Source organism: Tenrec ecaudatus, chromosome 13, assembly GCF_050624435.1.
Source record: "Tenrec ecaudatus isolate mTenEca1 chromosome 13, mTenEca1.hap1, whole genome shotgun sequence".
Taxonomy (NCBI): domain Eukaryota; kingdom Metazoa; phylum Chordata; class Mammalia; order Afrosoricida; family Tenrecidae; genus Tenrec; species Tenrec ecaudatus.
This window is the reverse complement of record NC_134542.1, coordinates 73956623-73968637: the sequence shown is the minus strand read 5'-3', so window position 1 is coordinate 73968637 and position 12015 is coordinate 73956623. Positions and strand designations below refer to the sequence as shown.

The following is a 12015-nucleotide window of genomic DNA, read 5'->3' as shown; positions in this document are numbered from 1 at the left end:
CAAGACTGTAACCCTTAATGAAAATAGAAAGTCTCATCTTTCTCCCATGGAGTACATGGTGGTTTAGAAGTGCTGACCTTGTAGTTCAAAGTCCAACGCATAACCACTAAGCCACCAGGCCCTCCATACTATGTTCTGTAGGACCACTGTTCATCAGAATTGACTTGATGGCAGTGAGGCTTTTTTTGTTTTTTTTTTAATTTTAACAATTTATTAGGGGCTCATACAATTCTTATCACAGTTCATACATATACATACATCAATTGTATAAAGCACATCTGTACAGTCCCTGCCCTAATCATTTTTTTCTCCTCTTTTCTTTTTTTACATTTTATTAGGGACCCATACAACTCTTATCACCATCCATACATATACATACATCAATTGTATAAAGCACATCCATACATTCCCTACCCCAATCATTGGCAGTGAGGCTTTTACCTATCTGATTTGAAACATACTTAAATATTTGCAATGCACTTAAATAAGCCATGGTTATTTTAGCTGGGAAGAGATTGTCAGTGCAGGGTAAGTAGTTCAAACCCACCAGAGGGAAAAAGATGAAGTTATTACCATAACTTTAAAGTCTCAGAAATGGAAAGATTCAGTTCTACTATGTCTTATTGGATCTCTATGAGTTTTATTCAACTTGATTGGAGTGGGTTTGGTTATTTACATGCTTTACTAGGAAGCCCTGGTGGTGTTTCTGGCTAAGTACTGGGCTGCTCATAGCAAGGTTGATGGCTAACAACCCACCAGCTTCTCAAAGGGAGAAGAATGAGGCCATTGGCTCAGGAAAACATTTACAGCCACTGAAGTCCTATCTACGGTGACTATAGGCAGAATCAACTCAATGACAATGTGTTTGTACACTTTACTATAAGGTAAATCAGAACGGATTCCATGATAGTGAATTTGGTATTTTATATTTAAAGAGCCATGGTGATTAAATGCTTGGCTGTAGATCAGTGAAAGATCAGTGGTATGATAGGTAGTGTGTGTATGCGCACTCCTAAAGGAACATGTGGGAAATTTAGCCTGCCAGTCAGGTAGCAGCTGATTGAAGGCAACTGAGATAAGTGACTTACTGGAGGGAGGCTTCTTCCTCTCTCGGCTTCATCTTCCTGTTGATAAGCCATGGGGAGCCTTGCTGAGACCTGCAAGAGCTCCCACCGCCACAGGCAATGCTTCCACCGCCACGGGCTCCACAGTATTCCTGTAATTTGCATCATTGCAGGTGCTAGTGTCAGACTTATGGTCTAATATTGGACTTATAGACTTGATTTAGACCAGACTGGGATGTTAATATACAATTACTCTTTGATATAAAGCTCTTTCTTCTACATATATGAATGTCATTGGATTTGTTTCTCTAGTCAACTAGGCCTAACACAAGTGGTTTGAAGCCACCAGCCACTCCATAGGAGAAGGAGGTCACTGTGATCTGTTAAGACTACAGACTTGGAAACACTGTAGGGCAATTCTACTCTGTCCCATTGGGTCCCAGGGGTCAGAATCAACTTGATGGCAATAGCGTATATGCTTTACTGTCTATTTTTGAGCCTGAGAGTAAGAGCAGCATTCTGGGCTGGTCTTTTAAGCTTGCAATTTTGTAAGGCATAGGTCAGGGTCCACCAAAGCAGAGAGGAGATGGAACTCCTTGGGTAAGGAATGTATGGATGTGCTTGATGGATGCTCTCTGGAGAAGAGGAGTGAGACAAGATGGCCGGAGAGACAGCTCAGCCGGGATGATCTCTCAGGTGAGCCCACTGCAATCTGGTCCCTTAGCGGAGTCCTGGAGTGCCAACTGCCCCCACACTGGTCCTGCCGCGAAGACAAGAGACAAGCCTTTGTAATTTTGTCAGCCATTGGCTGAGGGAGGTGGGGAAAGGGACCTGGAGATCACGAAGCAGGGGTAGTGGCTCCCTTGAGGCTCAGCCTACTTCTGGAGAAGGAGGCTAGTGAAGAGGCCTGTGCTGGCTGGTTCGCCGACATCCATGAAACCAAACACAGCCAACCCTGTAACGGGAACGACTAGAGGTTTGTGGTTGTTTTTTTGATTTTGCTTTGATGATTGCCGGATCTTCACAAGGCTCTTACGGCACAGGAAAGGGTTCATATGTGCCATGAGGTGGCATGGTGCCATGACTGGCCAGGGATGAGGACAATGGGAAGAGAGAATGAGCGTGGGCTATAAGCTCACCTTTAGATGAGGAAGTAGAGGAATGTGGATGTGAGCGCCTATGGTCCACGAAGAAGTGGGACCCAAGAGAAGAGCTGGCGGACGCACTGCATCACTGCACGCGATGGTTATAAGACTTGCTTCTAATCTAGTCCACGGGCGGGGCTGAGGTGAGGCGGAATGGCGAACCCCGCTGATTGAGAGCTACGGTTTTCAGTGCCTTCCACACAAACGCTGTTGAAAAGGGGTGTGTTTTTGGAGGGCCTCTGCTGATGATTTTTGTGGGGAAGAAAACCCTGCTCTCTAGCCTGTCCAGCAGTCTTCTCTTCGCCTCCACTCAGCCTTTCACACGGCCCCATCCATCTTGCACTTTCAGCATAAAGTGAATCAGGCGCATGAAAGGGATTTAAGCCTGGTAATATATAATGCTCTTTTCACTTCTTCTAATCTGTTCAAAGGATTAGTGCGAAACGTAAATCCCCTCAGACATAAATGCCTAACTACTTTAGAATTCTTGGATGTGTTTTTTAATTAACTGGAAATTCAACTGTAGAGTGTGCGTGTGAAACAGGCATTTACAGCTTCAGTTGCAGACATAAGCAATGATGAAATATCTTACCTGTAACAAATGAAACCCAGAATAAAAGCAATATTCCCAGGGGAAAGCCAGCTTGCTCCATTGAATAAGGCAATCCTAGAAAACACAAAATGTCCCATCCCTCACATTAGTGACATAGAAAAATGACATTTCCCAGAACACACACACAATATATATATATATATATATATTCTAAACCCAATTATATATATATAATCCAAACCCAAGGTATGGCCAAGAAGTTGATTCGGACTCATTGCTACCCTATAGGGCAGAGTAGAACTGCCTTTTGGGGTTTCTGAGACTTTACATTTTTCCGGAAGCAGACCGCCTCGTCTTTCTCCCTCCGAGTAGTTGGTGGTTCCCAAGAGCTGATCTTGTGGTTAGGAGATCCATAGATAGCCCACTCTGCCACCAGGGCTCCTTCCTGCCTGTAAGTAAAACTCTCCAAACCAAACTTACTGCTATCGAGTCAAATCTGAGTCAGAGTGACCCTCTAGGACAGGGTAGAACTGGCGCCCCGAAGGCCAGTATGAACTCAAGTTCATAGTTTCAAGAATGTAACTCTTTTTAGGAGTAGAAAGCCTCATCTTTCTCCTGTGGAGCATTTGGTGGTTTCCAACTATGGATCTTGCAGTGAACAGCCTAGAGCATAGCCTTCTATGCCTCCGAGTCTCTTGGTTAAGTAAATTTATATAATTATGTCACATAGTAATAATGTCGCATAGTAATAGTGCATATGGCAATATTATAATTAAATGTAACAGCATATTAATATTTACTGTAATATAACATGTTACTAGTTTATGGAGCAAGTTTATTAGGTGGTGGGGTAAAAATTAAAAAGTAGAAAATAGAAAAAGATGTCCTATCATATAAATAAATTTCTGTGTTAGAGAAGAGATGTCCTAGCATATATGGATCCACAAACAATGATTCCAGGCTGATGCTTCCTCTTTAAAGTGTTGAAAAGCAAGGGCGCGGCTCAAAGGCCTAAAGGTGAGCCTGACCCAAACCAACAAAGCAAACTCACTGCCATTGAGTGGATGCTGACTCATAGCGACCCTGAGCCATGGCACTTTCAGTCACCTCTTATGCATGTGAAAGGTTGGCCGTTGAATAAGGAAGACCATGTACTTGTATGACAGTGCTGGTGAGGATTAGTGCAAGTACATGGACTGTGGAAAGAAACAAATCTGTCTTGGAAGAAGTACAGCCCGGAGCTCCTTGGAAGCAAGGATGGTGAGACTTGGTCTCATCCACTTTGGCCCTGTTGTCAGGAGAGATCAGTGCTTGGAGAAGGACACCACACTTGGTAAGACAGACGGGGCCATGCCAAAGAGAGAGGTGCTCAACAAGGGGATCCACACAGTGGCTGTAACAATGAGCTCAGACACAATGGTGCAGGGACCCAGTCGTGTTTTATTCCGTTCGACAAAGGGCTGCTGAGTCAGAACTGACTCCAAGGCACAGAACATCTACCACTGTGACCCCAAATCCTTCCTATTTGTTAACTGGGAAAGCAGAGAGGGGTACAGTAGGATTATAGCATATAAGGAAATATTGTTTCAAAAATGGGACAGAGAGATATAGGCAAAGGCTAGAAAAACGAATAAGCAAAAACATTTCTAAAAGCTGGGGACATAAACAAGTTTATTATTTGATTTCCCCCCCAGAGAATAGTCTTTGATTATGAACAATAAAATATTTAGAATAAAACAAGTATGAAATATTCTCCCCCAGATGTTTTATTCTCCCCAAAGAACTTCCTTTGCAACGAAAACCTCTGTTGTGCAAGAAGAGATACTCTGGAATGTTGCCAACATGCATCCGGTTAAGGTGTTTGCATCAGTCACGGATTCCTGAATCCTGCAGAGTAGAGTTGCCTGCTACTTTCCCCATCCACGGAGGCTGACATTCATTCAGTCTCGGCCCCAACTCCTTTCTATTTTGCTTCAGTCACCTGGGGTACCACTTGGGGGGAAGGGAGGAAGGTTGTATGCATGGAAACATAGAACATCAAGCAGGGCATGTGCTTATGAAGGGTAAGAAAAGTAACTCAGACCTGTATTTAATCTTGCTGAGAGTAGCAAAGGGCGCCGAAAAAGGTATCTCCTCAGAGAGGGCTGAGGTTTGCAGGGATTCATTTTTCTTCTACTTTTCTAACAATGATTTTTTTCCCTCCAAATGACAAAAATACTAAGCACAGAAAAGCAGAAATGTCTTTGTCACTATAATGAGATACACTTAGTTATTATTTTGTTGTTGTTGCCATTGGAGTTTCCCCCTTGCTTCCAGTAATTTGGGGGAAATTATTAAGTTGTTCATTTCTTTCCACTATGGAGGCTTGCTCCTTGGTCAGCATTCATGTGCACTTTCAAGGAATAAACGTGTACTTATTGAATAAAGGAAGCTCAAAATTAATGTATAAAACTAAGTTTGTACTTTTAAACTTATCACCAGAGAGACGAAACTGGAAATACTGTATGGAATTGATTTTCACACATCAGTTTTCACATTAAACTTGCTCTTCGAGCATTTCCGAACCTCCGACGCTTTCCACTTGGATGAGATGCAAGAATGGTGATTCCAATATTGGTGGACACTTAGGAGGGGGAGGAGAGGAAAAGCAGAGGAGGTGACACCATCCCTTGACCGAGCCCTATTGTCGCACTGGTACCCACTAGGCTGCAAGCCCCAAACCTGACAGGTCAGACCCACCCAGTAGCTCCACATAAACTGCTGACCGCAGGCTCTCTCAAAGATTACAGCCTAGATCTGTTCTCAAAGATTACTGCCTAGGATGCGAGGCATTGGAGGGAAGACAGATGGCACCCTCCTGAAACCCAAGGGGGCCCCGATGTATCTCCACAAGCTTCCTCTGAGGTGGGGAGGTGCGAGTGCGGAGATTGCTCCTGCACACTCCTTCCCCAGCCAGCGATGCACAGGAAACCCTGTAGCGCATTGTCGCTCCGTGCTCTGGGGTCACTGAGGTCCACGTCGGCAAACAACAGCCACCGCCAGCTGACCTAAGAGCCTAAGAACAGACGACCCGTAATTCCTGCACTGTGGCCTCCAGCTTCATTTCTCTGGAGGTGAAGTGTTCTCAGACACGGAAGAGGCTGTCCCCGGGTTTCAAAAAAGGAAGGTCTTTATGAAGAAAATCACAGATTTTGCCTTTTTTAAAAAATTAAAGAACAAATAACGACTGGACCAGCGTAATACCAGCATAATAAGAACCTTGTTACACTTGACCCTTTCACCAAAAAAAAAAAAAAAAAAAGGAAACAAAAACCACTTACCAATTATGCCAGATCCTATGATGGAGTTGACAACATTAAAAACAGCAGCCGACTGGCGACAAGGTTTCCTTTGATGATCAGAAATGAGCCCCTCTCTGTCATCCAGACTTCTCTATTTCGAGGGGAAAAATGGCTATTAGACAAACATATGCTACCTCAAAAAATTAGACACGCCTCAGCCAAATGTGCAATGCTGGATGCTAAACACACACACACACACACACACACACACACACACACACACACAACGTTAGTCACAATTCAAGGATAAAGTAATGACGAGGAGACTCATAAAGTGGCAGCGTGGGAAGCACTGAGCCCTTCGCCCACAAACTCCATCCAATAATGTTCGCTACCCGACAGTCAGGACTGCTCCACGCAATCCCAAAATACACGGTCTGGGACCTGCAATGATGTGGATTTGTGTAATTCAAAGGATAAACGGAAAATGCCTGCTAAGAAAAACAAAAAACTCAGATCAAAGCAAAACTTTTTTTTCCTCCTCCCCCTCTTCCCACCCCGAGAGAGATTGTCACAGTCCTCAGCAAGCCCCCCAGGGTGACACTGGAAGGGATTTGATCGCAAAACATGCTTCCGTGGCGAGGTTTACCTGCAGCGGGGTGACCTGCAGCTGTCCCGGGTAGCTCATGGCTGCGCTGTGGTCCTGGGCAGGGAAAGGAAGATTCCCAGGACTGGGTCGGCTCTCCCAGGACCAGCCTCTCCGGCACCCTGCCCTCCCGCTGGGCTGCGGGGGCAGCTGGCCTCCGGGGCAGGGCTCCACCCCCAGGCCAGGTCGGCGGCAGCCTGGGGCTTTGCTAGCCAGGAGTGCCTCCCGCGCCCCGCGTTTGCCGGTCAAGTGCACCTTCCTCGCAGCGCTGGATGCTGCACGCTGGTTCTCATCCTTCCCTCCACCTTCCATCCGCTCCGAGCGTTTCCTACCCAGGAAACAAGCACCGACCCAAACTGCACAGCAGCGCTGGTTCTACCCAACAGCCCCATTTCTGTCGAAGGTCAAGCTCATTACTCTTTTGCAGGTCCTGTTCATGGATTCCTGGATGAGAACCCAGTGCCCTTGGTCCCCAGGGAGTACTGGTTGTCTTGCCACCTCCTCCACGTCCCAAGGCTTCTGTAGCAGAGAGAAGGGCTGCATATGTCGGACCCCAGGATTTCTCTCCGGAACTCACAGGGGCACCTCTCCCCCACCATCCTGTAAGGTCGCGGAGTCAGCATTGACTCCATGGCAGCGAGGTGTTTTTTTCTTTCTTCAATGGAAGCGGAAGGATTCGGAAGAAAACAAATCCAAAGGAAAGAAACGTGTCTCCTTAATGGGCACACTTGTTGACCTGGTATGCTTTGGACTACTGCTCCCTGGCAAAGTTTCTGAAAAGGAGACTTCAAGAGAAGAAGGACTATGGACTGATAGGTTAACGGGAGTGAAGAAGGGAAGTTCATCCGACTCTCAGCCCAAGGAAGACATTCTTTTCTTAATTGGGGAACTGGGTGAAGATCCTGAACAGATCGCTGATTTTCCAATCAACTATTCATGAACACTTCATTTCATCTTATCTATTGCAATCCATACTTCATGATTTCTGCTTCCTCACTCCGCACCTGCTCCTGTGTTGATTTTAAATGGTTATATATTCTACCTGTCCACACCACATTATTGTTCCCCTTACAGGTCTGACGTTTGGCTGAGTCAGTGCCAGCCCCAAAGGGTGACCAGGGGCCACCGTCTTGGGAGTTCCACACCGTCTCTAGCCGAGCAGTAAGCATGGCCTCTTTCTTCATCAGGAGCTCTATCCCACACGTGCCACTCTCCGCCGCAGGACCTTGCTGTGTACCCTTCTCAGAGTCATTGGTAGTGGCAGCTGGATGCCATCTAGTTCTTTTGGTCTCAGGGCTGTGGGGACTGAGCACTGTGTGGCTCTGGAGTCTGTTAGATGAAGTATTTCCACGCGTCATCCGATTTTCATCACCGTTCTTTCTTCTGAACCAGGAGAGAGCAGCAGTCGCTCTTGGGATGGCGTTACGGAAGTTGAAGAGTGTGGTTGCTACACACCAGGATGGGATGCGGAGCGCTATCTTTGTGAAGGGTGTTTTGCTATTGACCCTTGAGATCTGAGTCCCCTGAGATCTGAGTCCCATGTCAAACAACCTTTTCCTTCCCACAAGGTGTTTGCTTATATGCAAGAAGTTTGCCTAACTTTGCCCTGCATATGCTCCCCCACATTCGTGGATGTATTTGCAGCAAAAGTAAATACACCGAGGCCAATAGTCTGTCACCTGTCTATATAATTGTAGGTGTATACCCACTCTTTCTCCCACACTTGTTAAAACTGTGTTATTCAAGCATATACTTGTAGATCCCTGTTATTGAAGAATTGTGTAAGTAGCAGTATTGACTTTCACTCATAAAAACTGTCCAGTGCTCTTCCTCTGTTCCGCTCTCACACAAAGTGCCGGCAAATTGAATCTAACAGTGTGACTGCAAAAAAAAATGTGTATTCCAAGGAGAAAGGGATGGTTTCATTTTTTAAAAACTGTAAATGTTGATAACATTAAAACCATATGACTACTTTACTAGGTACAGAAGACTAACTATTTGATAATGTTAAATTCAGGATAATAATTACTTTTAAGTTAAAAACCAGAAGATAATTTTCATAAACTGACAGAGTTCATTAAATACTCTACAGCAAATACTTTCATTAATGAGGAAACAGTGGAAGCATTCCCATCCCACTCAGAAACTAAAAACAGACATGACCATGACTTCTTCTTAACACTGTATTGGAATTGTTAACCTCCAAAACTAAAAAATGAAAAGAAGAAAAAAAAGAGATATCTGATTTGTAAAGGATGCAATGAAACTGCCATTATTTTAGATGATAAAATTATTTATATAGGAAATCTAAAAGAATTTAAAATGAAATGTTAGAAGTAATAAGAGAGTTTAGGGAGCTAGCTAGATGAAAGAAAATAATAAATATATTAATTTCTCTATAGCCATGATGAAAATTAGACATAATTAAAAAGAAGACAATGTATGATAATTTTGGACAATGTAAAATGCTTAGAAACAAATCCAACCAAGGGTGTGCACAATTTCTTAAAGAGAAATGATAACAATTAAGAAATATTAGAGAAGACATGAATACATTGAGCTAAATGACATATTCATGAATGAAAACTATGAATAGTTTAAAGATGTCAATTCTGTCCAAGTTGATTTGTTGATTAAATACAGTGTTAACACATTGAACATGAACTTCCAGTACCATAGACTTTTCAAATTTGTAAAACTCTCCTTTCTTTTAATACAAAGGAACCACATTTGTTTAGAGCAATGGTTCTCAACCTGTGGCTCCTGATCTCTTTGGTCAAACGACCCTTTCCCAGGGGTCTCCCTATTCATAACAGTAACATAATTACAGTTATGAAGTAACAATGAAAATAATTTTATGGTTGGGGGGTCACCACAACATGAGTACCTGTATTAAAGGGTCATGACATTAGAAAGGTTGAGAACTTTCTGATAATTGCAGCCATTGCTAACAGTATGGTTACCACCTCATGAGAGATCCTGAGCCAAGGCCACTGAACTGAGTTGTTTTTGCCTTCCTAATGCACACAAAATGTGAAATAATTAACTTTCATAGACTCGAACTTTGGGAGGTATTTTTTATATAGCCAACTAGCCAAGTATCTCTTTCCTAATTTCAAAAGTGTATGTAACAGAATTTCAAATGTACTACACTCTCAATAAGAAAACTTGAACAAGAAAAGAATACATGAAGTCACTGACAATCTCTCCTTGCCGAGCTAAACACGGCTGGCATTTCAGAAACCTATAGTTCACTCAGATGATACACCTGATTTAGAGGACAAGTGCATATTTACATGACCTACAAGCAGGCGGTCCCATCCTCTTCTGTGTTGGTCTTATCCTGAGAACTCTGCTCAGCACTGGCTGTCCACATCTTGTTCAGGGACTGCTGCACTCAGCACTCAGGATTCTTATTTTTTTATCATGATTCTAAGTTCTCTTTGGGAATAACATTTTTTCACTAGTAGCTCTACCTCGCGTGGTTGCAGTTCATAATGAGTTCTTTGGAAGAGCGCTAAACGTTGTCGGAAGCTGGAGGTGGGTGGATAATGCCTGAGGTAATGGCAGTGGGCTATAATGCAAATCATGCCAGAGGAAGAAATAGGTGCGCAAATTGAGGTCTACCCACAAAGAAAACCACCCAATACTTGGCTGTCTGTCAGGTGGGTGCCCAGGCCAGTCCCCTACAATGGATGAACCGACTGAAAGGCTGCCTTCTGTTCTTACCCACCCAAGTTGTGACATTGGCCTCAACGACAAATCATGTTTCAGTTAACGAATGCCTTCGTTACCTTTGAGGCTATGCAGAAGATCACCCAATACTTGGTTGTCTGTCAGGTGGGTGCCCAGGACAGTCCCCTACAATGGATGAACCGACTGAAAGGCTGCCTTCTGTTCTTACTCACCCAAGTCGGAAGGCTTCATTGGGACTGGAGTTGGAGCTGGAGCAAGAGATTTGCACTCAGTCATCCAGAGCTTGTGGAAGGCCCGTGCTTATGAACGTTCACCCCTATGCGAAAGGCTGGATTGACTGGGCAGCTTTCAAAATCACATGCCTGACAATTAATGTTGTGGCCATTATTTTGGCTCATCACTTTGGACAGGAGGAGTTGCCGGTCAACTCAGCCCAGTTCAAACCTACAGATTGCTTATTGCTCAAGATATCAACCAGGAGAATCTACAGCTCTTCCTCGGTTCTTATAATGGACGCAGAGATCTTGAGATTGAAAGACCCTTGCTGGGCCAAAATGATAACACAAAAACATTAACGTGTTGTATGTTATTGGTGGTAGGGGACAGTTCCCCTGCAGTGCGGCTGTTGTTGAATGCAATTGGTGCCTGGACCTGATAAATATAACTTTGCTAAAGATGGCATGCTGTGGGGGCTGCCTCAAGTACTTTCTCAAGGAACGGGTAACACCCCATCTGCCAGCATGTCCCACTCACGCGATCATGAACCCATTCAACCTCAAGTAGCCTGAGCTCTGGAGAAAGTCTGCACAGCAGATCTCTCATGAGCAATCAGTCAGATGGAACTCAATGAGTCCCTGAGTCCTCTGAGGCCCAAGACAAACAGGAGACCATGGAGGTGTCTTGCTAAGTAGATATCTCTTCTGGGAGCCGTGCGAGTCCACCTGATCACTTCATTATATAATGTGACATTTCACCCAGCCAACTGGCATCTACTGTCCTGAACTCATGCATGGCCACTGAATCTCTGTGGTAGCCTGACTTTATCATTTTTTTCTCTGCCCACTCTCCCTTTTTTCCCCTGTACTAAGAACCACTTCCATGTCATTACTGTAACATTCCAGCATCTTTCGCTGATCAACTCTCCATTTCTCCATGTCTCTTGTCAGCTTTGCCCTGTGCTCTCCCAAGTATCTGTCTGATAAGATTCTGTAATCCCAACTCCATGTGCATGCGAGCACGTGTGTTTGTGTGTGCATAGTTCTGTGAGGTTAGACAGGCTTCCTTGTAGAGCTCCTGCAAAACAACCAAGGGACCCCGCCCCTTTCTTTTTCAATGGTAGTTTTAGGGGAAATGTGCAGAGCAGATTTCTATGTTGGAAAGGCCACGGCATTCTCTTTGGTTCCAAGTTGATCAGTACAATCTTCAAAATGACCTCAGCAGAGAGAAACTGGGTAGTGCAGAATAGCACATTGACAGTCTGGAACTCTGATTATTTACAACCAATAAGAAGACACCAATTTCATAGAGATGGGCCAGGTGATAAGTCACTACCTTCTTTCCAAATAAGTTCACAGTTACTATTCATTCTATAAATAAGAGGAGAGATGCCTGTGAATAAGATTCTGACGCA

The 12015-nt window shown here is 44.2% G+C and overlaps 1 pseudogene; it reads left to right on the top strand.

Annotated features, from left to right (window-relative positions):
- Positions 1–491: 491 nt before the first annotated feature.
- LOC142424004 (protein NDRG3 pseudogene) lies at positions 492–11292 on the top strand (annotated as a pseudogene).
- Positions 11293–12015: the final 723 nt, after the last annotated feature.